Source organism: Pantherophis guttatus, chromosome 11 (assembly GCF_059756535.1).
Source record: "Pantherophis guttatus breed Tessera chromosome 11, ASM5975653v1, whole genome shotgun sequence".
Classification (NCBI taxonomy): domain Eukaryota; kingdom Metazoa; phylum Chordata; class Lepidosauria; order Squamata; family Colubridae; genus Pantherophis; species Pantherophis guttatus.
In genome coordinates this window covers 19,280,556-19,302,041 of record NC_142073.1, presented here as the reverse complement: position 1 = coordinate 19,302,041, position 21,486 = coordinate 19,280,556, and the positions used below count along the sequence as shown (strand labels likewise).

Here is a 21,486-nt window from a genome sequence, read left to right as displayed (position 1 = left end):
CCTTTCTTTTGCTTCCTTCCTTCCTCCTTTCCTTTCCTTCCTTCCTTCCTCCCTCCCTCCCTCCCCTTCCCTTTCTTTTCCTTCCTTCCTTCTTCCTTCCTTCCTCCTTTCCTTCCTTCCTTCCTTCTTTCCTTCTTTCCATCACTTCCCTTCCCTTCCTGTTCCTGTTCCTTATGTCCTTCCTTCCTTCCCTTCTATTTATCTTAATGCTAGCACAGTATTCCCATGGCAGACATACACTCCTGTAGAGTTTTACAAGCAAACAATTTGTAATATTAGCTTCTGATGGGGAAACATGTATTGATGTTGATCTTTGACAGGAGCTGATCTATCCCTAAATTTGGACTGGATTCTAAGGTTGCATTCTCTCTCCCCCACCCTCTCTCTCTCATCTATCTATATCAATCGATCGATCGATCGATGATCTATCTATCACTATCTAGTTATTCTATCCAGAACAATTTATTACAAATCGTACTCTTAGCTCTCTTGTGGATCTTTAGCAGAAAAATTATCTCCATCTTCTCCTTAAAAAATCAATCAGGAAATCAGAGCAGGAGAAATCTGGAAAAAAGTACATACATGAACTCACATATGTGAATTCATATGTATATCAACAATACAACAGCAGAGACATTGAAATCTGTCATATAAAAAAAAGAGGAAAATGGTAGATTCCTATCTTGATAGTGCTTGATATTTTTCTTTGCATTTATTCATTGAGGTAGCGTATTGCATGGGAATAACTTTTGTATTTTGTACAGCAACTGGTAGCTTATAACCATGAAATAATATACATTTTATCTCCCTGGATGATTTTGTGGAGATGGCTAAAGAACAGCACAGAAAAATCTTTCCAGTATCTCTACCATTAGTCTTGATTATTGGGATATCTTTGCTTTGTTCCAATGATCATTTAATCATTTTATCTTGCATTTCATTCTAGTTGGCTTTCTACTCCTCCACCAGAAGATGGAGTTCTTGCAGTAGATCAACAGAATATAAACGGGAAGTAATTTTAAGCTGCAGGTGCTTGAGTCACCCAGCAATTGACACAATATTCAGGGCAGACAAAACAAATCTTCCTGCTGTTTTGCACTGAAGAGATTGTTATTTGTATGGTTCAGTCGTAATCCTGAACCATGTTAACTTTCGGAAGAGATCCTTGAAAAGGGATATAATTGTCCTCTTAATTCCACCTCACACATTTGTCTTTTTTTTCCTATACTATCTTTGAATAAAGCTTTCTGTGTAATTTATATATATATAAAAAACAAAGCTCCTTAACATTAACCACCTGAAGGTTAAGAGAATGAAGTCCAAATTTTGTCAAGGATCTCACACATCTCTTTGGCTTCTCGGACAGACTATCAAGACAGGTTTTTTTGGCTGGGTCAACCTACCGTTCCAAAACAGATGTCAATTAGGGAGTTACACCACTACTATAAGAGTCTTTTAGGTTATTATTTATATCCCTGAGTGCCAAGTGCTTGCGTTTCAACAAAGCTTTTCTTCTCCTCTCTGAATTTGATTATGGGCAAAGTAACATTGGGCTTTCTCAAAAACCTGTTAAAATCATGCATAAAACCACTTCACAGGGCCTGAGTGGAAAAACAACAGTATATATTTGTTGAGGCAATGAGGAAATGGTCAAGTGGATACTCCTGGAAGAAGATCAACTTTCAGAAGACTCAATAAAAAGATATAAACTGTGGAGAGGAGAGGAGAGGAGTGTTGTGGCCTTCCAGCTGCCAGCAGAGCTAGCAGCAGACTCGGACAAAATTAAGGAGGTTGGGGAGGAACTTGGGCCAGCTCTGGAGTCTGGGGAAGTCTCTGATGGATGCTCTGCATCGGACACAGAGATAGAGCCAGGGCCATCTGACATTTCCCAGCCACTAAGGCTACATAGTGCTATATGCTGCACTGGCTCCCGGTAGTCTTCCGGGTGCGCTTCAAGGTTTTGGTCACCACCTTTAGAGCGCTCCATGGTTTAGGACCGGGTTATTTACGGGACCGCTTACTACCACAAACAGCCTCCTACCGGCCGGTATGCTCTCATAGAGAGGGGCTCCTCCGGGTGCCGTCAGCCAAACAATGTCGACTGGCAGCCCCCAGGGGGAGGGCCTTCTCTGTGGGGGCACCCACTATCTGGAACGAGCTCCCCCCGGAGATACGGAGGATCCCGGATCTGCACACTTTCCGCCGTGTTCTTAAGACCCTCCTATTCCAGCAAGCCGGCCTGGCCTGATTTTCTCCCCTGTTTTAAAATTCTTTTAAATCGAAATTTTAATCTGTTTTAGATTAGTGGGATTTTTAATTGTCTCGGGCTAAATTATTTAATCTGGTTTTAATTATGTTTCTAACTTTTGTATCTCTGTATTTTATTTTGTGCCTCTTCACCACCCTGAGTCCTTCGGGAGTAGGGCAGTCTATAAATTTAATAAAATGAAAAAATGAAAAATGAAATGAAAAGTATCAACCATCAGCACCAGTCAATGATATTTGTGATACATTTTTAAATGTTCGGTTGACTGAGTTTCATATTTAATGAATAAAAGAAACAACAACAATAACAATATCCGATTATGGCTTTTTTAAGTAGCGAAGATCTTTGCCCAGCCTTCACCAGAGATTTTGCAAAAACCCCATAGATTTTTTTTCCCCCTCTCCAAGGTTCCTTTATTTCTTTGCAACCAATGGCAGATGACAAATGCGAGGAACACTTTAGCTTTAAAAATAACCCCGGCTTGCTGTCATCCACGTTGTTCTTGTGCAAAGGTTTATTTTGAAAGCATCCGTGAATCATGTGTGGGGGAAAAGGGCACAAATCTTTTTACTTCCCAAATAGGAGAGGAATTTGACACGTTAAGAACCCGGTTTGCCGGTGGCTCTTTTCCCAGTCTTATCAAACTTTTCTTAGCGAAACCTGACAAGCGAGGTTTGAAATCAAACAGCAGCCGCAAAGAGCAGCCTGGGATTTGCAGCCTGACTGCAAGTTCAGAGGACGTGGAAACAAAAGACTTGCCGCTGATTTTGAAACTGAATATTCAGTACTTCCCTCTCCTGCTGCTGCTGCTCTTCCATGTGGCATCTTTCTTTTGAGCTTGGCGGTTCAAACCTTTCTGCGCCAGCAGTGACTTGAGAAGGACATCTAACATCTGCTGCAATCTCATTAAGTTAAAATGTGCTTCCTTTTGTACCGCTGCTAACTAGTCTACTATGCCTTACGTTGTTATTAAGCTCGGAGCAGGGGTGTGCATAGGGAGATGTGTCTGAAAAGATCAAGATGGCAATCACAGACACGCAACCGTTCTTTTCTCATAGGTTTTTGCTTGTTGTTGTTGTTCAGTTGCTAAGTTGTGTCTGACTCTTTGCAACCTCCTGGACCATACCACACCAGCCGTCCCTGCCATCCTCCACTGTCTCCCAGAGTGTGTTCAAATTCATTGTGTCAATGACACTATCTAACCATCTCCTCTGCTGCCGTCCTCTTTCTCCTTTCGCCTTCCATCTTTCCCAGCATGAAGGTCCTCTCCAAGGAGCCCTCCTCTTCTCATGTGGTGGCCAAAGTGTTTGAGCTTCAGCTTCAGGATCTCTCCTTCCAAAGGACAGGCAGGGTTGATTTTCTTTAGAATCGACTGAATTGATCTCCTTGCAGTCCAAGGGACTTTCAAGAATCTTCTCCGGCAGCCAGGGGTGGGCTGCTGGGGGTTCGCAGGGGTTCAGGAAAACCTCTAGCTAAGATTCTGTGCAGTTCGGAGAACCCCCAAATCCCACTCCTGGCTGGCCCCGCCCACCCCGCCCTTCCTAGGAGTCCCCACGCGGCCCGTTACGGATTCAGGTAAGGGCAGGCTATGCGCGGAGCAGAGGTGGGTTTCAACAGGTTCTGACCAGTTCTGGAGAACTGGTACCGGAAATTTTGAGTAGTTCGGAGAACTGGTAAATACCACCTCTGACTGGCCCTGCCCCCATCTATTTTCTGCCTCCCGAGTCCCAGCTGATTGGGAGGAAATGGGGATTCTGCAGTAACCTTCCCCTGGAGTGGGGTGGGAATGGAGATTTTACAGTATCCTTTCCCTGCCATGCCCACCAAGCCATGAGACGCCCAACAAGCCACATCCATAGAACCGGTAGTAAAAATATTGAAACCCACCACTGGCACAGAGGCTCAGGAAGGGCAAAAAACAGGCCTACTGGAAGTTCGGGTAGGGCCTCCGGAACCTAGGGAGGGCGTTTTCGCCCTCCAGGAGGCTCGAGAAAAGCCTCTGGAGCCCGGGGAGGACAAAAATGCCCCCCCACCATGGTGCAGGAGGCCGACTAGGCCACGCCCACCATGGCCACGCCCACCCAGCAACTGGGCAGAGAATCCCTTGCTAAAATTTTTGAAGCTCACCCCTGCCAGCACCACAATTTGAAAGCATCAATTCTTCGGCGCTCAGCCTTCCTTATGGTCCAACTTTCACAGCCATACATGACTACTGGGAAACCCATAGCTATACAGACCTTTGTCAGCAAGGTGATGCTTTTAAATATTCTGTCTAGGTTTTAAATATTCTGTCTAGGTTTGCCATAGGTTTCCTTCAAAATAATTTTATTTGATTCAAAAGATTAAAATCCACAATCCAAAAGAGAAAAAAAAATTGAATCGAGACAAAACAGAACTAAACAAAAACATTGGAAAAAAATGTGAATCAGCACAAAAACGTATGTTATCTCCCCTAAGTCAACACTGACAAATCTATTTGTGACAATAATATCTTCTTTTGGAAAAAATAATGTTTTCGTATTGAAAAAATCTCCATAAAAATATTTTTTTTGTAAAAAAAAAAAAAGCATCTTTATTGGGTTTCCTGGGGTGAGGAAGAGGGTTAAAAAGTAAATATTATGGAACATAGAACATAGAATAATAGAGTTGGAAGGGACCTCAGAGGTCTTCTAGTCCAACTTCCTGTTTCAGCAGGAGATCCAGTGGTGGGTTGCTACCGGTTTGCCCCGAACCTGTAGTGGTGGTGGCAGGAGGCTCCGCCCACCTGCCTAGACGTCTCTGCGCATGCACAGAAGCATTGCGTGCCAGCACCCACATGCCCACGAGCGAACCGGTAGCGGCCAAAACTGAAACCCGCTGAGGAGATCCTGTACAAATGATTCCAACTGTGCAATGTTACTCAACCTTGGGCACTTGAAGATATGTGGACTTCAACTCCCAGAATTCCCCAGTCAGCCATTCACTAGATGACAGCAATGCTGGCTGAGGAGTTCTGGAAGTTGAAGTCTACACATCTTCAGCTAACATTCTACCCCAACATTTGCCCAAAGTTGCATCAATTCTCGATAGGAAATGAATGGAAAAAACAAAGAAAGGACAGTGTCGTGAGCCATACATCAATTAACAAAGGCTAAGGAACACTCCAATGTTTTTGCAAAGAAACCAAACATCCAGGCTGCATAAACAGAGGGATAGAATCAAGATCATGTGAAGTGTTAATACCACTTTATCATGCCTTGGTAAGGCCACACTTGGAATCCTGCATTCAGTTTTGGTCGCCACGATGTAAAAAAGATGTGGAGACTCTAGAAAGAGTGTAGAGAAGAGCAAAAAAGATGATGAGGGGACTGGAGGCTAAAACATATGAAGAACGGTTGCAGGAATTGCGTATGTCTAGTTTAATGAAGAGAAGGACTATGGGAGACATGATAGCAGTCTTCCAATATCTCAGGGGCTGCCACAAAGAAGAGGGAGTCAAGCTATTCTCCAAAGCACCTGAGGGCAGGACAAGAAGCAATGAATGGAAAGTAATCAAGGAGAGAAGCAATTTAGAACTAAGGAGAAATTTCCTGACAGTTAGAACAATCCATCAGTGGAACAACTTGCCTCCAGAAGTTGTGAATGTTCCAACACTGGAAGTTTTTAAGAAGAAATTGGATAACCATTTGTCTGAAGTGGTGTAGGGTTTCCTGCCTAAGCAGGGGGTTGGACTAGAAGACCTCCAAGGTCCCTTCCAACTCTATTATTCTATTCTATTCTATTCTATTCTATTCTATTCTATTCTATTCTATTCTATTCTATTCTATTCTATTCTAGGCCATAAAGACTTGCTTTTCTTTTGACAGCTTGTTTCTGCTTTGTTATTATTCCTTTTCCATGGAATTCAGAGATTGAAAAAAAAATCCTTTTTAAAAACAGTGGTTTCCAGCAGCGGAAAATGCGCCTATCCTTGTTTCAATATTGCAAAACCGAGTCTGTTACGCACATTAGTGCGTACATTAAAGAATACAGTTTATACTTTCTTCTTTGGGAAAAGCATTTGAGTCGGATTGAGATACAATGACATGTTGGCTTAATCTTTGGCCTCTGCTTCTTAATAAACAATCCTGTATCCAGTCTGCAGAAGAGGAAAAAAATGGAAATAGAAATTCAAATGCTTCTGGCATAACAAAGCTGGGGAGAGCAGTTTCTTTCTGTATTTGCTATCCTACGTTAGGATATCACTGAATCACTGAATTTTGTTCTCTTAAACCAATTACTACATGCTTGCTACATTGACTTTGACAGCTGAACAATGGACATACAGTAGGTTCCCCAGACACTTATTATTAACAAAATGTTTCCTCAACATTGGAAAGGCAAGTATAATGATTTCCACTATAATTCATATATCCAGTGGATTGGAGACCTGATGTTATTTGTGCCCTATGAATGAGTTGTTTGTAGACCAAGATTATATACGGACAATTACATTGAAGTAAAGTAAACTGTTTTATTGAAACAGTTACATTAAACATTCATACATATACACTTATATATGTGTAAGAACCCCCATGTATACAATTTATTTTCTTATAATTGCATCACTCTTTTTCTTGTTTTTGTTTTTCTTCATTCTCTGTCTCTCTCTGTGTCTCTCTCATCTATCTATCAAAACAAAGAAACTATTAATGCAATTAGATGACAGACCAACCTACATGCTATCTCAGTCTGTCTCTGTCTCTGTCTGTCTGTCTGTCTGTCTGTCTGTCTGTCTCTTCCTCCTTCCCCCCTCTCTCTATCTCTTTAACTCTCTATAAGAGCCATAGTGGTGCAGTGGTTAGAAGACAGTATTGCAGACTAATTCTGCCCACTGCCATGAGTTCGATCCTGATGGAACTCATGGCAAGGTTGACTCAGGGTTGACCTGGGGCTCAAAGTTGACTCAGCCTTCCATCCTTCTGAGGTCAGTAAAATGAGGACCCAGATTGTTGGGGGCAGTAGGCTGACTCTGTAAACCGCTTAGAGAGAGGGCTGTAAAGCACTGTGATGAGGTATATAAGTCTAAGTGCTATTGCTATGGCTCTCTCTCTCGCTTCCTCTCTCTAAATCATCAGTCAAAATAAGCAAACTATTAATGCAACTAGACAAGAGACAGATACATTCCGTCTTTCTGTCTTTCTGTCTTTCTGTCTTTCTGTCTGTCTATCAGTCCGCCCGCCCATCCATCCATCCATCCATCCATCCATCCATCCATCTCCCAAGCTTTCTTTTGGAGAAAAGTCCACACATCTGCAAACTTAGATATGCATTGGACCCTCCATTTCTTAAACCAGCTAATGACTGGCCATCATTAACATTTTGAACCCATTAAGATTTTTGAAAGGATTTTAGTTTTGGGGTTTTTTTTAGAAAATAATTTAAAGCAGAAATCAATGCCCATATTTCTTGCTTAAAGGCCTCCAGTGATGGGAAAACATTGTCTCTTCATCTCTGCTTTTTATGAGTTGGGGGCAGTGACATTTTGCTGTGAGAGGGGGAATGTACTTCAGAGGGCAGACATTACATGCATTTAAATTGCCACTTTTTGCTGTGGAGTTCACAGAACTATCAATCAGTTTCCCTGCTTGGTACAGTTGATGAGAAAAAGATAACAATTTACACCAGGATTTGATTTCTCCCCTGCTCATCATTTCTTTGTTTTGTTCTTGTTGTTATTTTTTTTTAAGCTTTGTACACTGTACAAATCCAGCCTGAAAGTTTTTACCTGACCTGGTTGAACATATTGTACAAGTTTTTTTTTCCTTTCTCTTTTCCACTGTGGTTAAGAATATAAGTATATCCAAGCTTGGTTTATGCAAAACCCATATCCATAATGTGCTTTGTTTAGCTTTTTCTTTAATTCAAAACACCAATAAACATTGGTGAACCCATGGCTAACCGGGAGTTATAGTTTCAGGATTGGCCATTGTAGCTGGTATAGCAAATCCAGTTTAAAAAGAGGCACGATTTAGCACAGCCATGGGATTGACAATCCATATAATTCCAAAGTTTAGGAAAAGCACAGAAGTCAAACGGAAAAGATTGCAGGACCTTGGACAGATCACAAAGTGCTGGTGATTTTCTCAAATGAAATCCCTGCTCCAAAACGACCCATTATTATCAAACTTCCATAATCTGGCCTCCATCCAAGCAAGCGAGGATAGCAATAGCAATAGCACTTAGATTTATATACTGCTTTACAGTGCTTTACAGCCCTCTCAGCGATTTACACAGTCAGCATCTTGCCCCCAACAATTTGGGTCCTCATTTTTACCCACCTTGGAAGGATGGAAGGCTGAGTCAATCTTGAGCCTGGTGGGATTCGAACTGCTAAATTTGCAGGCAGCTGGCAGTCAGCAGAAGTAGCCTGCAATACTGCACTCTAACCGCTGCACCACCATGGATAAACTTCCTGTTGTGGTTTTGCTATCTAGGAATGATGAAAGTGGTAACCTAACAACATCTGGAAGGTACCAGATTAGAGAAGATTGCTTTTCCCTCCCAGTTGTTCAGTAATTTTATGGAGTCCACCTTCTACATCTTCCTCCAACTACGGAATAGAGATGCCAAAATATGGAACAAAATTACAAACTAAATGATTATGGAGAATCATCTATAATTAAAAACTAGAGACTCAAGGTGGACTCAAGAGAGTAAATGATTTTCCAAATGAGGAGAGTGTGTCTGATCCTTTCCTTCATTACTTCCTGTGTACTAATTGCTTAAGGAATAGAATACTAAGCATTTTTAATGTGCCCTGTTTAAGAAATGCTTCAAAAAAGTGCTATTAAAAACAGAGACACACTGCACCTAAAAATACAAATAGTGATAGGAAAAGAGGGAGACCATATCTTTCAGATGCTCTTTTAAGAATTGCAATCCTCTGCATTCTCTTCCCACACAGTAGTTTGAGGGTCTTTGTGGGTCATTCCTAGTTGCTCCCATTCAAATCTGGGGAGTGTGCTGCCAAAGAACCAGCTTTGGCAGCAAAATCAGGTGTTTGTCGGCAGGGAGGAAAAAAAACACCACCTCATTGCTCAGTGAGCCATTTTCTGGGGATTTCATGAAATGCAACAAAATAAAGGAAGTAGGTTTAGAATAGCAAATTTCGGTCACAAATTGGATTCTCTCATGTAAGCCCTTTTACAGTTTGCACCCAAAAAAAAAATCCATAAAATTACATTTATGTTCCATTTTTCCTGTAGGATTACACTTATCCTTGTTTTTGGCTTAGTAAGGAATGCTAAGTTATAATTACTGGTCCAAAGTTACCCACCGAGTTCATAGTTGAATGGGGGCTTCAACTATATCTTTCTCATCCTAGATTAACCCTTTGAACCTGGTATCACCCTTCTTCTTCTCCTTCTTCTTCTTCTTCTCCTTCTCCTTCTCCTTCTCTTCTCTTCTCTTCTCCTTCTCCTTCTCCTTCTCTTCTCCTCCTTCTCCTTCTCCTTCTCCAAAAATGAATAGTCAATGGACATCCAACTCTTGTATAAAGGTGTGCTTGAGTTGAAAGTGACTCCAGGTTATAGCCCCCGGGGTTTTCTAATCGTCTCCCACCCAATCAAAAATCTGATACATTCACAGCTTTGGAGCTATATGAAGACACCCTCTGATTTCTCCTTTATTCAGCAAGTAAGAATGAAAAACAAGCAGGTGATGAGTGCAGAATGAGCTCTAAACTGTTCTTAATGTGAAAGAGAAATCAAAGCCATGTCACTAAACTCCTACAAATAACAATGGACTTCTGCAGTGTCATCACATGGTCTTCCAGAAAGCTAACCAAGATGGCACTAACCACACCCCAGGGGGAAGGATGTTCCAGAGCAGCGGTCACCAACTGGTGGTCCGTAGACTACTGGTGGTCTGCTAGAAAATGTTGGTGGTCCACAGAAAAATTATTTGCATTTGTTATATTGCAGTAAATCAGGGGTCCTCAAACTACGGTCCCTGGGACAGATACACTCAATGAACATTTGTGTTGCAGCAGAGAGTCTCCCCCTTCGGGGTCTTTTTATGTGGGTTGGAGGGGGCAGAAATTCCAACTTGGGGTCTCCTTCAGCCTCCTAGTACAGGGCTTTGGGCAAAGGCTGGAGGGAAGTGCCGCTGATGGCAAAGAGCCGGAGGGCCTTGTTCCAGTGGGACTGCATCATGGCCTGGAACTGGCTGACCATCTCAGCACGCTGAGCCTCCAGGTGCCGGTACCTGGCCTTGCACTCCCGCAGGTCTTCCCTCTGCTTAGAAAACCTATGCTCGTAGTCCTCAGTGAGGTGCTTCTGCTGAGCCTCCTTCTCGGCCAGATCCAATTTGAACTGAGCCAGCTGTTTTGCCAACTCTTTCTCATAGTGGCTACTTAACTCCAACAACTGCTTCCTGTTGGGGCCCTAAGGAGCCCGGGTGCGCAGGCGAGGAGTGGCTGGGAGGGGAGGGGTGAGTAGAGGCTGGCGAGGTGCCCCTTGACATGAGTGACATCGAGTTGGCCATGCCCACCCAGTCACATGACCGCCTATCCACGCCCACCCAGCAGGTCATTAGGCAGATCGTATTAGTGGTCCGCGGGATTTAAAATTATGAAGTTAGTGATCCCTGAGGTCCGAAAGGTTGGTGACCCCTTTTCCAGAGGGAGGGAGCCACAGCAGAAAAGGCACACTGCCCGAGTCCCGCCTGATGGAGATGGGCAATTATCTTCATGGAAGGTAACCTGTCTGATCCCAATCGGAGGCATGAGAAGGAGCACCTGTCTCTGAGGAGTATATGAAATAGTAAGCAGGATTAACTTCCTTGCTTGTTAGCCAAGAAAATCAGTGAAAGAACATTAGTGCTAAGCCCTAAACAGCTGCTGACAACAAAAGACAGATTTATTTAACCTCCTTATTGAAAGGAATAAGGAATTAACCTACAAAAATTTACCTCTCAATTCATTGGGGGGGGGATTTTCTTAATCCTCTTACTAACCACCCATTGGCTACCCATTTTGCTGAATAAAAAGAAACAATATGTGAGCTTTCTTGCTTGTAATAGTTTGCAAGTGACTACATTTTTCTTTCTTAGGTTCCAAGAAACCCATTAAAGACAGGGGTTGAATATTTCCTCCAAGACTTGCTCTGGGTAATAGGTATATGGTCTGTTGTGTGGATGTTTAGGTGGTTTGGGTGTGGGGAATTTGTGGTGGGTGGGTGGGGGGTGTTTGGGGATTGTTATGTGTGTTGGACCTGGTCTTTGGGTGTTAAAGTTTAGTTTAGTTTAGTTTAGTTTATTTGATTTGTATACCGCCCTACTCCCGAAGGACTCAGGGCGGTGAACAGCCAAACAATAAAATATATAGATACAAAAAATTTAAAAAACCAGATAAAATCGAATTAAACCATTTTGGCCCAGACAAATTAAAACACCCCAATAATTTAAAACAGATTAAAATTTACATATTAAAAAGAGGGAAAAGATTAGGCCAGGCCAGCTTGATGAAATAAAAAAGTCTTAAGCGCGCGACGGAAGGTGCGCAGATCCAGGATCCTCCGTATCTCCGGGGGGAACTCATTCCAGGCAGTAGGTGCCCCCACAGAGAAGGCTCTCCCCCTGGGGGCCGCCAGTCGACATTGTTTGGCTGACGGCACCCGGAGGAGTCCCTCTCTATGAGAGCGTACTGGCCGGTGGGAGGCTATTGGTGGTAGTAGGCGATCCCGTAGGTAACCAGGTCCTAAGCCACGGAGCACTCTAAAGGTGGTAACCAAAACCTTGAAGCACACCCGGAAGACCACCGGGAGCCGGTGTTACATGGGAGTGCCACGTTGCTCCCATTACCACCCGCGCGGCCGCACTCTGCGCCAGTTGAAAGTGAATTTCTTTGTATGGGTATACTGTGTATACACATACAATGACAATAAAGTTGTTGTTGTTGTTATTATTATTATAATTATTATTATTATTATTATTATTATTATTATAATTATTATTATATATGAGAATAAGATAGTATATCGTAAGTATTTCACATTCACTTCCTCCATCTTTCAACCCTTACCTGCCTAACATCTTTTTTGTATCTAGCCAGGTGACTAAAAGGCATGGGAAGACCCCCTGAAGCAGTCTTCAAGATGAACTTTGATGGAGTGAAGAAAAATCTTCAGATTTCTCTTATTTCCAGCTGCCCTTAAGGAATAATAATAATAATACTGGATTACCCCAGTGAGTGGAGTCCTCGGTGCTCTCTGAGCTTGGTTGCTTTCTTGCAGACATTTCATTACCTGACTAGGTAAGATCATTAGTACTAGAAGGGTGTGGGGTTCCTCTCTGTTTATATCTCCCCTTGAGGTGCACTCGGAGGCTCCAACTGGCGCAGAGTGCGGCGCGTGGGTGGTTATGGGAGCGACGTGGAGTTCCCATGTAACACCTCTCCTGCGCGAGCTGCACTGGCTCCCGGTGGTCTTCCGGGTGCGCTTCAAGGTTTTGGTTATCACCTTTAGAGCGCTCCATGGCTTAGGACCTGGCTATCTACGGGACCACCTGCTATCACCAATAGCCTCCCACCAGCCAGTACGTTCCCATAGAGAGGGGCTCCTCCGGGTGCCGTCGGCCAAACAATGTTGACTGGCGGCCCCTAGGGGGAGAGCCTTCTCTGTGGGGGCACCTACTGCCTGGAATGAGTTCCCCCTGGAGATACGGCGGATCCCGGATCTGCGCACCTTCCATCGCGCGCTTAAGACTTTTTTATTTCATCAAGCTGGCCTGGCCTAAATCCTCTCCCCTTTTTAAATGTAAATTTTAATTTGTTTTTAAATTATGGGGTATTTTAAATTCAGCCAAATTATTTAATTCGTTTTTATTCTATTTTAAATTTTGGTATTTATGTGTTTTATCCTCTGGCTATTCACCGCCCTGAGTCCTTCAGGAGTAGGGCGGTATAGAAATTTAAATAAACAATAAATAAATATCAGGGGTGGGTTCTACTTACCTTTACTACCAGTTTGCATCATGCCTGTGCGCGCAGATCAACTTTGATGACGTCCGGGTCAGTGGGCGGAGCCTCCCACCGGTTTTACTACCAGTTCTTGTGAACCAGTCAAAACCAGGAGCAACCCACCACTGGTTTACATACAAGTGGATTACCCTATCAGTGTGGGTGGGAGTGGTCTTGGTGATTAGGCTGTGGTTTACTGTTCGATTCTTGCCTAAGTTGGTAGTTTCTTGATTGGCACGTTCTTTACAGCTTGGTTGTGGGTCAAGTGTTAATCTTGGTGTTAATCAATGGTAATTATCTGGGTGTTAACTGCTGGCGATGAGGTATTTTGGTCTCTTTGTTTCCTTTTGGTCTTTTCGGTTATCTCTTTTGAATGGTATGTAGATGTTGTTTATCTCTATGTGCCTGTTGATGGCCAATTTGTCTGAATGTGTGCCTTCCAGGAATTCTCTAGCATTTTTGGACTTAGATTAGTCTAGGGCCGTGATAGTGAACCTATGGCACGTGTGCCAGAGGTGGCACACAGAGCCCTCTCTCTGGACACGTGAGCCATCGCCCCAGTTCAGCTCTGCTGCGCATGCGCACACGCCTCCCACCAACCAGCTAGTCTTCAGATCTTCAGGTCTCTGCCATACATGCATGGGGCATGGGGCATGTGCAGGGGGCCGCATGTAGGTGCGGGGGGTGCATGCGCATGTGCAGGGGCAGGGCATGTGCATGCACATGTGGGAGGGCTGGGGCATATGTGGGGGGCCACGTGCATGTGAAGGGGGAGGGGTGCATGTGGGGGCATGCATGCAGGGGGCACAGGTGCAGGGGCCACACACGCATTGCATTTTGGGGGTTCAGGCACACACACGGGCATTCGTCATGTGCGTGCTTTGGGCACTCGGTCCAGAAAAGGTTAGCCATTACTGGTCTAGGATAATGAACCGAGGTGGCGCAGTGGTTAGAGTGCAGTACTGCAGCTACTTCAGCTGACTGCTAGTTCAGGAGATCAGCGGATCAAATCTCACCAGCTCAGGGTTGACTCAGCCTTCCATCCTTCCGAGGTGGGTAAAATGAGGACCCAGATTGTTGGGGGGCAATATGCTATTTAGTATGCTGTCTTTGGTGTAAGCCGCCCAGAGTCCTTGGAGAGCGGGCGGCATAGAAATATGACTAATAAAATAAATAAATAAATAATCCAATGCTCCTAGATGTCTCAGTGCCATGATCATTCATCAAAGTCTGGTCCATCTGATCAAGATATGCTGTTCCACAAATGTTCTTTGCTCACAGAATTTTATCAGGAAAAACATGTTCAGGACTTCACTATCCCTTCATAATTTGTAACAGCTTGTTCATGCATACTTTGCAGATTTCTTCCCTTACATAACCTTTTAACCCTTTATTTTCTCACAGTTAATTTATTCTATAAGCCAAGCTCATGAAATGTTAATGCTTTATCAACATTAGGACTGATATGCCTTAGATCGCAGAAGATAGCCAGATATAAAAGTAACTATAATCTCTTGGCCACTGAATTAATTCCTTTAGAAAAGCAGAATTCAGTTCTGTAGTTCTTTTTTTTAAAAAAAACAATCACAAAAGAAATATTTAACACAACAAGAAAAGGCTAAGGTAGAAAGTCTAAACAAATATTTATCCATTATTACCTTTAATAGGTTCAGGTTTTTTTCCCCATTTCAAGATCTTTGTGACGCCATATGAGAAATATCTGAAAAATGTCAAGAGGTAGCTGTGAAAACCAGGCCTTAAAATAGCAGAGTGATCTAAGCTAGAAAAACAACAAATAGTCTTTTGGTGCCTTAAAGGCTAAGAAATAAATTAGTGCCAAAAGAAGTGAAGGGAAGGACCAGGGGACACATGATAGCAGTCTTCCAATATTTGAGGGGCTGCCACAGAGAGGAGAGGGTGAAGCTATTCTCCAAAGCACCCGAAGGCCAGACAAGGAATAATGTATGAAAACTGATCAAGGAGAGATTCAACCGGGAAATAAGGAGGAACTTTCTGACAGTGAGAACAATCAACCAATGGAACAAAAGTTGCCTTCAGAAGTTGTGGGAGCTTCATCACTGGAGGCTTTCAAGAAGAAACTGGACTGCCATTTTCCAGAAATGGTGTAGAGTCTCTTGCTTAGGTGGAGGTGGGGGTTGGACTAGATGACCTATAAGGTCCCTTCCAACTCTGTTAATCTGTTAAAGTCATCCAGGTCATGGTTGTTCCATCGGTGCTTTTCCAAAAGGCAACTGGACTTCCTTGGATTTTTTCCTTAAAAACATTTCGCTTCTCATCCATGAACTGAATAAGCTTCTTGGATGAGAAGCGAAACTTTTTCAAGGGGGGAAAAAAAAACCCCAAGAAAGTCCAGTTGCCTTTTGAGAAAGCACCTTTGTGTCATTTTTTTAGCCTTTTGTGCAAATTGAAGCAGGAAGCATTGACTTAGTGGCGATAAGTAGAATTTGTCTTTGGTGCATTAGCTTTTGGGAAGCTTTAACTTTTCCCCCCCAGGATTGTCAGAGTAGGAATGGAAGGATGAAGTCTCCTTGACTGGCTTTGTGTCTCCTTACCCTGCCAATACTCAGTGGGCTAATTCTTCTTCTTGTGCCATATCCATCATCGGACGTTGGCGATCCTGTTGGCAATCCTATTTTTATCAGCAGCCGCACGAAAAAGTGCTGTTAAGTTTTGTCCAAACTAGTCCCTTAGATTTTGAAGCCACAATGTTCTTCTTCTGCCTGGACTTCTTTTGCCTTCAATCTTTCCTTGGAGGATTAAGTGAAGGATGCCGTATTTTTCTGGGTGTCGCATCACATGTCCAAAATATTCTTACTTTCGCTTTTTAATGGTTTTGATGATTTCTCTTGGCTTTCCCAAGCGGCTTATCACCTCCTCGTTTCTGATTTTGTCAACCCAGCTTATACGTAACAGCCGCCTGTCAATCAACATTTCAAATGCTTCTAGTCTCTTCAAGTGGTTTTCTGTCAGAGACCAACTCTCCACTCCGTAGAGCAGGAGAGAAAAGATGTAACATCTGATAGTAGGCTAATAAGAAGGAAAAAATTGCTTTTGTTTTTAAAAAAAAAGGGAGGGGGAATTGAATTGCAGATTCCTCCATCTGCCCTAGCCTGCCCTTTGCTATCTTACGACTTCTCCTTTTTCTGGTGAGCTGAAATGTGAGGAAAAGATAGTAGACCAATTGGGGAACTCCCTCGTAATCACGGTCCCATCATCTGTCCTCATGATGAGAACACGCTGATCCTTCAGAAAACGCATGCATTCAGCTTGCGTTATGCGTCAGGGTGACAGTGACTATTGCAGTTTGGTAAGATTCAAAACCTGAGCTTTTTCCCCTTCTTACAAATACGGGAAAGGAAAAAAAAAATTTGCATTTTGTGGGGTGGTGGTACCAATATATTAATCCTTGGGAGGATCTGGAGTTTGGCCACTATTGAGAAATACCGGAGAGAAAAGAGAAGGCTATATGAGCCACATCCTAAATTTCCATACTGTAGCTGTATATATAAATATAGCTATATATATATATATACTCATATATATAAACAAATTAAGCACAGAGTCAAAACAATGATTCCATTCTGAAAGAAGATCTCTGTTTTGTGTGATGGAAAATAGAAGTAGTCAGAAAGTAGATCAGGTTAGACGTCTGGATAACATACCGAAAGCATTAGGGATCTGCGTTTTGATTATATAGACACGTTTAAAGGGTAGGGTAGGGTTTCAGAAACGGGGGCAGCATTTCCCATTCAGTGATCTGTGCTGTGAAGAGCAAACAGGATCTTCTAAAGGTAGGGTCCATGCTTTATTATTAATCTTGTATTGATGTCTCTGCCTTGGAGAACTTGATGACTGGTCTGCAGGTCGTCGTTTTAGAATTTCATTGTAGAGAGGATCCAAATCTAATAGAATAAAACTGTCAGCGCTTCGACGCTGGCATAGAGAGCAGAGGAGAGAGAGAGATAAGCTCTGAACTTTTGCCTGCTAAATCCCTTTGAAGTCGGGTTGTGGAAATGAGGGGGGGAGACATTCCTGGGAAATGACGAGGCAAGAAGTCTGAAGAATGACTTGGAAGATAGCCAATGAGAAGCAGAGATTTGGGGATCGGAAAGGGAGGGATTGGGGGGCAAAAGGTCAGTCTTGGCCGCATCGAGTCATGATCCGGTGGCTGTGCTCAATTAAAGAAAAGATTTCCTTAAAGATTGTCAGTTTGGAAATTCATTTATTTTGAGATAGCATCGAAGTCTGACAAAAGCACTATCAAAAGTAAGGCAAATGATTTCCGGGTCAGAACTGAGGAGAAGGAAACCTGTCTCTTTAGAAAACTCCTCAATCTTTGACATCCATTTTTCAGCATGGGAAATATCTAGAAGATTGAATAATAGGCTTGGGAGGAACCTTGGAGGTCTTCTAGTCCAACCTACTGCTAGACCAGGAGACCCTGTACCATTCCAGACAGAGGGCTGGCCAATGTCTTCTTAAAAACCTCCAGGGATGGACCATCCATAACTTCTGGAGGCAAGAGTTTCATTGACTAATTTATTTATTTATTTATTTATTTATTTATTTATTTATTTATTTATTTATTTATTTATTCAATTCAATTCAATTCAATTCAATTCAATTTTATTTATTGATTAGCCCTTTGGGCCATATCAAGTGCAGAATTACAAAGACAAATCATTACAAAGGTTTGGTAAAACAAATTAAGTAAGTTTGGAATAACTCGCAATTAAAATACAATTAGAATAAAATACGATCTAAAATAAAATCGGGATAAAATACAATAATTTAAAATACCATTTAAATATAATTAAATTTATATTATAATGTCGCCCCTGCATCTACCCAATCAGTGTTAACTGCTATTAAAATTACATTGTTAGATCAAGTGATCATTCTTACAATCTACCGCATCTTGCTGCACCAACTTTGTCCTCCTTCCCATCAACTTTACCACTATTTATTTATTTATTTGTTTGTTTGTTTATTTATTTATTTATTTATTTATTATTTAAATTTGTATACCGCCCTTCTCCCGAAGGACTCAGGGCGGTGAACAGCCAAAATTAAAATACATACAATATAAAATTTAAAAATAATTTAAAAACAGAATTAAATCGAATTGGCTTCCCAAAAGTTAAAACCCATTACCCTTAAAATAACCCATTAAAATTTTAAGCCAGCCCAGCTTGCTGAAATAGGAAGGTCTTCAAAGCTCGACGATAGGTCTGGAGGTCCGGGATCAGTCGTATTCCTGGGGGTAGTTCGTTCCAGAGGGCGGGTGCCCCCACAGAGAAGGCTCTCCCCCTGGGGGTCGTCAGTCGACATTGCTTGGCCGACAGCACCCTGAGGAGGCCCTCTCTGTGGGAGCGAATTGGCCGGTGGGAGGTTATCGGTGGCAGAAGGTGGTCTCGTAAATAACCGGGCCCTAAGCCATGGAGCACTTTAAAGGTGAGAACCAATACCTTGAAGCGCACCCGGAAGACCACCGGAAGCCAGTGCAGCTCGCGCAGGCAAGGTGTCACATGGGAGCTCCATGTCGCCCCCATAATTACCCGCGCGGCCGCATTCTGGACCAGCTGGAGCTTCCGAGTGCTCCTCAAGGGGAGCCCCATGTAGAGATTGTTCTCACTGTCAGGAAATTTCTCCTTAGTTCTAGGTTGGTCTCTCTTTAATGATATTTCACCCATTACTTCTTGCCCTGCCTTCAGGTATTTGGAGAATAAGTTGACTTCCTTTTCTCTTTGGCGACCTCTCAAGTATTGGAAGGCTGCTATTGTGTCTCTCTCCCACTAGCCCTTCTCTTCATTAGACTAAACAAATCTAGGTCTCTCAATCATTCATTATATGATTTAGCCTCTTTTTTTTATTATTATTTTGGAAGGGCTTTTTTTATTTGTTTGGATTTTGGAAGAGAAGGTGGCTTATCCAAGTCCCCAAACCTCATCTCTCTATTCCTTAGGGTAGGGATAGGGGAGTCAAAATGGTGGCCCGTGGGCTGGATGTGTCCCGCATAGGCCACGCCCACCCCAGCTCCGTGAATGGGGAAAAAAATGTCACGAAACGTCATGTGACGGCAACATGACGCCGCGAGTTTGACATTCGTGCCTTAGGCAGAGCAGATGATAATTCTGATTTCATATTCTAGGACAGGAAATGGAAGTCAGGCTTAAAGGCAAAGATGCTTGAAGGAACAACCCGGAAGAACTTCGTTCACGATTGACAACATATAGCTGGATGTTTCCAGTTTCTAGCACAGTGTAGGATTTAGAATAGATTAGATAAGATTAGCAGAGTTGGAAGGGACCTTATAGGTCATCTAGTCCAGCCCCCCATTTAAGCAGATGACCTTCCACCATTTCTGACAAATGGCAGTCCAATCTTTTCTAGAAACAGATGGAAACTTTTGTCATAAGCATCTCCAACAATTCCCTATTAAGGATAGTCTTATTGTTTTCTGGTGACCTATAACCCTGATGAATTATAGGCCTGTTTTGCCTTTTAAGGAAGTTTCTTTAAATTCCACAAACATTTATGTTATAACGCGTTATGTTAAAATTATTACAAGAATCCTGTGTGCATTTGATGCTTCAGATTGACATCGCTAGTATAGCTCCTTTTGAATTTTCCAGGTTTTCCATTAACAGAAACTGAGCAGAGATGGAAAAATATCTCCAATCTATGCCTTTTTTCCACAGTTGTATGCACCTTTACTTAATCTTCCTTTTCCCCCAAAAATGTTATACGTACACAAAATAATATTTAATCTAAAAAAAAAAAACCTTAACCAAAATTAATAAAAGAGACCACCTGATTCTAAAAATACAAACTCAAAAGGAAAAAAAATATTATATTTTATACTTATCAATAGCCCCTGGTTTACCAATAAATCGCTCCTCTACTACAGTCAGTTCCACATGTTATTGTAAAATATCACAAACACCTCTGCAATAGTAACACATATTGCTGCATCCTTTGATTAGTAGAAAACAAGTGCTTTTCCCCGAAATAAATCACGTATCCCAAATAGATGCCTAAGTAAGTGTGACATTTGCAGCCTTTGTAAAAAGCACAACAGAGAGTTGTGCAAAGGGTGTTGTGACTCTTACTAAACAAACACATTTACCACAGTGCAGTTTTACGTGAGCAAATATCCACAGTATTTCAACCAGAGGTGGGTTTCAGCAGGTTCTGACCAGTTCTGGAGAACCGCTAGCAGAAATTTTGAGTAGTTCGGAGAACCGGTAGTAAAAATTCTGACTGGCCCCGCCCCCATCTATTCTCTGCCTCCCAATTCCCAACTGATTGGGAGGAAATGAAGATTTTGCAGTAACTTTCCCCTGGATTGGGGTGGAAATGGAGATTTTAGAGTATCGTTCCCCTGGAGTGGGGAGGTAATGGACATTTTACAGTATCCTTCCCCTGCCACACCCACCAAACCATGCCACGCCCACCAAGCCACACCCACAGAACCGGTAGTAAAAAAATTTGAAACCCACCACTGATTTCAACTGACATTTATGCCATTTCCCTATATATTTCCCTCTTTAAATGTGTAAAAGATGTGCATGGATCTCATTCACACAGTTATTTTTATGCAGGTCTCAACTTCCACTCTCCCCATCTTTGCTACGTTAACAATAAAATCTTCTGTTCCGAAATTCATTTCAGATGAATGTTGTGTAATGCGCTTTCAAGGAACTGTAGCAGCTTTCTCCTGTCTGATGCCCTTCAGCTGTTTGTTGACATTTCTGGGAAGTGTAATGATCTCAAACACGACTGGAGGACAGATTGAAGACAGATGAGGGAGGATCTGTTGGGATTTAAAATCCCGTAGAAGAAATGCAGTCAGGAAAATCCTCTAGAACAGGGGTGTCAAACTTGATTTCATTGAAGGACACATCATGGTTGTGTTTGACCTCGGAGGGCCATGGGCGTGGCCATGATAGGCATGACATGGGACTTGTGACGGAGGCAATGTGGTGGCCAAGTGCTAAGGCAGGATTTCCCTGAAACCCACCTTACTCTCATTATAATCTCCTTCCTTCCACCCTCCTCCCTCCCTCCTTCCATTCCTCCCTCCCTTCCTTCCTCCCTCCCTCCCTTCCTTCTTTCCTCCCTCCCTCCCTCCCTCCCTCCCTCCCTTCCTTCCTCCCTCCCTTCATTCCTTCCTCCCTCCTTCCCTCCCTCCCTTCCTTCCTCCCTCCCTCTCTCCCTC

General features: G+C 42.8%; 1 protein-coding gene across 1 annotated transcript in view; it reads left to right on the top strand.

The window, feature by feature from the left end:
* Nucleotides 1-21,486, top strand: part of LOC117670363 (dipeptidase 2-like) — a 66,462-nt gene that overhangs the window by 28,215 nt on the left and 16,761 nt on the right. Inside the window, exon 3 of the mRNA XM_087877310.1 lies at nt 12,335-12,539. The gene's annotated coding sequence lies outside the window, so the exon portion shown is untranslated. The remainder of the gene's footprint in view (nt 1-12,334; nt 12,540-21,486) is intronic.